Source organism: Lepidochelys olivacea, assembly GCF_965140295.1.
Source record: "Lepidochelys olivacea isolate rLepOli2 genome assembly, chromosome: 7".
Taxonomy (NCBI): domain Eukaryota; kingdom Metazoa; phylum Chordata; order Testudines; family Cheloniidae; genus Lepidochelys; species Lepidochelys olivacea.
The window spans coordinates 123,914,777-123,919,973 of NC_140417.1; positions in this window are offsets into that span (position 1 = coordinate 123,914,777).

Genomic DNA, 5,197 nt, shown 5'->3' on the forward strand with positions numbered 1-5,197 from the left:
GCCCAGGGGGAGGGAGGTCCCGGGGAATTGAATAAAGGAAATTGCCTGTTCTCAGGCTGCAGTCGTGTGCGGTGCTGGGGGCGGGTCATTCCCTGGACCTGATTTGGGCTCCACAGTCCCCAGAGCGGTTGTCTCATTAAACACGGAGATACGTCAGCAGACCTATGGAACGGGGCTGCGGGTCGGGAGTGAGGGGCACCGGCAGTGCTGGGGGGGCGGGGAGGAGGCCAGGGCTGTGATAGCAGATGGGCTGCGGGTCGGGAGTGAGGGGCACCGGCAGTGCTGGGGGGCGGGGAAGGAGGCCAGGGCTGCGACAGGAGATGGGCTGCGGGTCGGGAGTGAGGGGCACCGGCAGTGCTGGGGGGGGCGGAGAAGGAGGCCAGGGCTGCGACAGGAGATGGGCTGCGGGTCGGGAGTGAGGGGCACCGGCAGTGCTGGGGGGCGGGGAAGGAGGCCAGGGCTGCGACAGGAGATGGGCTGCGGGTCGGGAGTGAGGGGCACCGGCAGTGCTGGGGGGGGCGGAGAAGGAGGCCAGGGCTGCGACAGGAGATGGGCTGCGGGTCGGGAGTGAGGGGCACCGGCAGTGCGGGGGGGGCGGGGAAGGAGGCCAGGGCTGCGACAGCAGATGGGCTGCGGGTCGGGAGTGAGGGGCACCGGCAGTGCTGGGGGGCGGGGAAGGAGGCCAGGGCTGCGACAGGAGATGGGCTGCGGGTCAGGAGTGAGGGGCACCGGCAGTGCGGGGGGGGCGAGGAAGGAGGCCAGGGCTGCGACAGCAGATGGGCTGCGGGTCGGGAGTGAGGGGAACCGGCAGTGCTGGGCGGGCGGAGAAGGAGGCCAGGGCTGCGACAGGAGATGGGCTGCGGGTCGGGATTGAGGGGAACCAGCAGTGCTGGGCGGGCGGGGAAGGAAGTCAGGGCTGCGATATCAGGGGGAGTTTGGCAGGACTAAGGAATCGGGGTGGGGGAGGGGGGTTGTGAGGCTGCAAATCAGTTTTGTGGATTCGCCCCTTGCTCAGACCTGATGTGGCGGCCTCTGTCCTGGGCAAGGGGAGGCCGAGGCTTGGTCAGCGGGAGCCGCCTGGCGGTGCCACCCGGGCGAATGACAGATCCCCACTCGCTGAGCCGACTCCTGCAGGGGTTGGATGGGGATGGGAGAGGAGCCCGGCTCAGCCTCCTGGCCGCTCTCTGGGGACAGCCTGCCCGGGCAGTGGGGGGCCGCATGTTGCATTGGCCGGGCCCTCGGTCGGGGGTCCCTGTGCTCCAGGCTAGACACTCTCCCAGAGGGGATGTGCCATGTGGCACTTTGTCTGGTTGCTGGGATGGCACAAGCTCTGTGTCCCGGCGCCTCTTACCTGCCTGGGAGGAGGGAGGAGAATAGCAGCTCCATCTAGCGCAGGAGGAATCTCCAAGAGCCCCAGGCCGTCACTGCAGAGAAGCAGCCACAGATTTAGCTCCAGGTCCCGGCCTCGCTGGGGATCTCAGCGGACGGAGCGGGATTCCCAGTCCCCATCTCTCCGGGCTCCACTCCCAACCCAAAGCCAGATCTGCAGCCAGGTCCCGCGCAGGCTGGGGCGGGGCAAAGGGAGAGACTCCCAACTCTCTCCCCACTCCGGCGTGCTGATTTGAGCCTGGCCCCCTGTAACGAGGCTGGTTCTGGCGGGACCCTACTGAGAGTGCCAATTCAGGACAAATTGTTTCAAGTATGGCAGTTACAGCCCAAGGCTGGGGTTTCTGTGCACACCGAGGCAAACCAAACCAGCCAAGCAGAGAAGACTTTGGTTTTACCCCACTGGCTAACCACCGGTCACACAAGCAATTCCCTTAGACACCCCAGTTTCCCAGTATCCCCACCAGTGCCACTCGTTATGGAGATGAATGGTTATGAAAACCAATACCCCTGTAAAAGAAAATAGGTTCTCTCCATCCCAAAGGACCAAGCCCCAGACCCAGGTCAATATACAAATCAGATCTTACCCACAAATCACGCTGTTACCAATCCTTTAGAATCTAAAATCTAAAGGTTTATTCATAAAAGGAAAAGCTATAGATGAGAGCTAGGATTGGTTAAATGGAATCAATGACACACAGTGACGGCAAAGTTCTTGGTTCAGGCTTGCAGCAGTGATGGAATAAACTGCAGGTTCAAATCAAGTCTCTGGAGAACATCCCCAGCTGGGGTGGGTCATTCAGTCCTTGGTTCAAAGCTTCAGTGCAGCAAAGTCCCTCCAGAGGTCAGAAGCAGGACTGAAGACAAGATGGAGGAGCTGCAGCAGGTTTTTATAGTCTCTTGCCATGTGGTCTCTGCTTTCTTTGTCCCAAGGACAAGCTGTCCCTCACACGGCCTGGAAACACCTCAGAGTTCTGTCCATAGGCAGGTCCCCACCTTGCTGAGTCCCAAGGCGTGTCTGCCTTCTCTCAGGGGGTCAGTTGTGTAGCTGATGGTCCTTAATGGGCCATCCAGCAGGCGAGGCAGAGCTGACACCAACCTGTCTGGAGTGTTCCCCAGAAGCAGAGCACAGGTTTGAACTACGGACAGTACAGAGCCAATATTCATAACTTCAACTACAAAAATGATACCCACATATAGGCAGCATAATTATAACCAGGAAACCTTAACCTTGTCTTAGACACCTCATTTGACCCCCTTTATAGAAGATCTGGTGCCACTACAGGACCTTGGTTGCAACGATGATCTATACGGTCCCAGCTTATGTCAATAATGTCACAACCCCCTAGAAACCAAAAGGTCAAAGGTTTTTTTCAAACCACACACCAAATTCTGATTGGCGTTCTGGGGCTGGGTCAGGCCCGTTCTTACCCTGCCAGCCCTGTTCTCCCACCTAGTTACACCCTCAGCTTGAGCTGGGCCCTGGAGTTTACAACCTCGGCTGCCTTGTAGTCATTGGTTTTGCAGGCCACAGATACCGGCGATGACCACTAGGTGTCCCCATCCATCAGCGCTAGGGGTAAGTGGACCGCAGGAGGGTAGGGGCTCAGGGCACGTGGTACCCGAGGGGCAGAGCATAAGGGGGAGGGGGCCCCAGCCTGCTTGCTCAGGGTCAGGGTTGGTGCATGGCAGCAGACAGAGCCGAGGGCACCAGATCTCCTGCTGTTTCTCCCCCACATCCTGCCCCTTGGAGGCGCTGTGGGGAGCCCGGAGAGAAGCTGGGCGCCCTGGCAACCCTGGTGCACGGTCTTGTCAGTGCCAGGGATTTGCAAACAGCCCCTCTGCCTGTCCTATGTTCACTGGTACAAGCGTTCATCAGGGGACAGTGCATCAGGACTCCTGGGTTCTATTTCCAGGCCCATCCCTCACTTTCCTGGGAGAAGGGAGAGGTGGTGCATCCCCAGTGAGTGCTGCTATTCCCTGCCTAGGAAATGGGGATGGTGAGTGACCCACCTCCCCGGGGCTTTGTTAGTGCCCGCAAGGCACTTGGAGATCCGCAGCTGGCGGGCGCTTGAGTTGGCTTGCAATATCCTGGCCAGCCTGAGGTGGAAGCGTGCAGCTGGCTGGCTGGCGTGACCCAGCTAATACGGTGACGCGTCAGCTAAGGCGCCAAGACCCTGCAGGCTGCAGCAGGCGGCTGTCCTTATTGACGCACAGACTCACCGCTCCTATCCTGGCTCCGCGTCGCCCTCGCCCCGCTGCGTCTAGCGCTGTTACGCTGGTGCTAGGAAAATGAGATTCAACGGCGAGTCTTTTCTCCCACGATACGGCCTCGATCAAAGTCTGGAGCCGGTGAGTGTAATTCGCGTGAGTCACCACCTGGTCCCTCTCTTCCTGGCTCGGGGCAGCCCAGCCAGACACAGCGGCCTGCCCTTGGCCCATGCCCTCTAGCGCCATTAGACTGTCTTTGCATCAGAAGCATGGGATCTTTGCTAAGGTAGGGGGTTTGCTGCTGGGCACCTGTGATGGGTTGCCCCCCTTCAAGGTGCTACCTGATGTGCTGAGATACCACTGACCTCGCCTGTTCTGGCAGCCTGGACCCCCTTTAACCTGTCTTGCTGAACCAGGCTCTTAAGCTTTCTCTAGCACACACACAGGCAGGGCTACACACAGCTGCAGAAAGACACAGACACTCAGATCAGCTCTGGTAAGACTCAGCTTAAGGGACTTGCCCCAGCACTCAGGTGCCTACCTCCCTTGGAGTACAGACCCAAAGGTATAGTGTCTTGCACTGTATAGAAAAATCTGCACAGCGCAAGCTCATAAAAATTCGCCCTCTCCCTCAATGTGAAGAGAAATGTGCACAGCTTCTTGCCCCCCTCCTCCCACCGCATTAGAAATTGCACAAACTGGGTTTAATAATAAACAAAACAAATGTTAGTTATAAAAGGCAGATTTTAAGTGATTATAAGGGATAGCAAACAGAACAAAGCAGATTACTAAGCAAACAAAACAAAACACACAAACTAAGCTTGATTCACTAAAGAAATTGGCTACAAATAGTAATTTCTCACTGTAAAAGTTGTTTCATGCAGATTACAGAGATTCTTGAAAGCCAGCTGCACTGGCCTTCATCTTGAAACTTCAGGTATTGTTATTCACAGACTAGACACCCTTCTAGCCTGGGCTCAGCTCTTCTTCCCCCAGTTCAGTTCTTGTTTCCAGGTGTGTCCCAGTGTCTTTTTGGGCGGGGAGGCAGAGGAGAACCGCGATGATGTCACTCCCCTGCCTATAGCTTTTGTGTATGGCGGGAACTCTTTGTCTTCCAGGGGAAAAACACTGGCATTCCAAGGTGGGTCCAGTACCAGGTGACTCAGACCCGTGTCTCTGCAGGGTTGTAGCAGCCATTACTTGCAGGCTGTCTGGAGCATCCACAGGCAGACTAAGCTCTTTCACAGTCCACTGTCTTTGTAATGGGCTATCAGCCCCCTCTGGCTTTTCATTGTTATACCTGAAGGGCTAGTTGTGGGTGTCACCCTAAGTAGCACATTTAAAATACAGATACATGGTCAATATTCCTAACTTCAGATACAGAAATGACCCATGCATAAAAATGGGATAATCATGTTCAGTAAATCATAACTGTTCCAATTATATCTCACATGAGCCATCTTGCATAAAGTATATCTCAGTTATGTCATATTCATCTCATAAGCATATTTCCATAAAGAATATGGAGTGTAACATCACAGCACCATATAGAGCCTTTTGCACTGAGGACATCGGTGCAAATCCTGAACAGGGAGGGCCT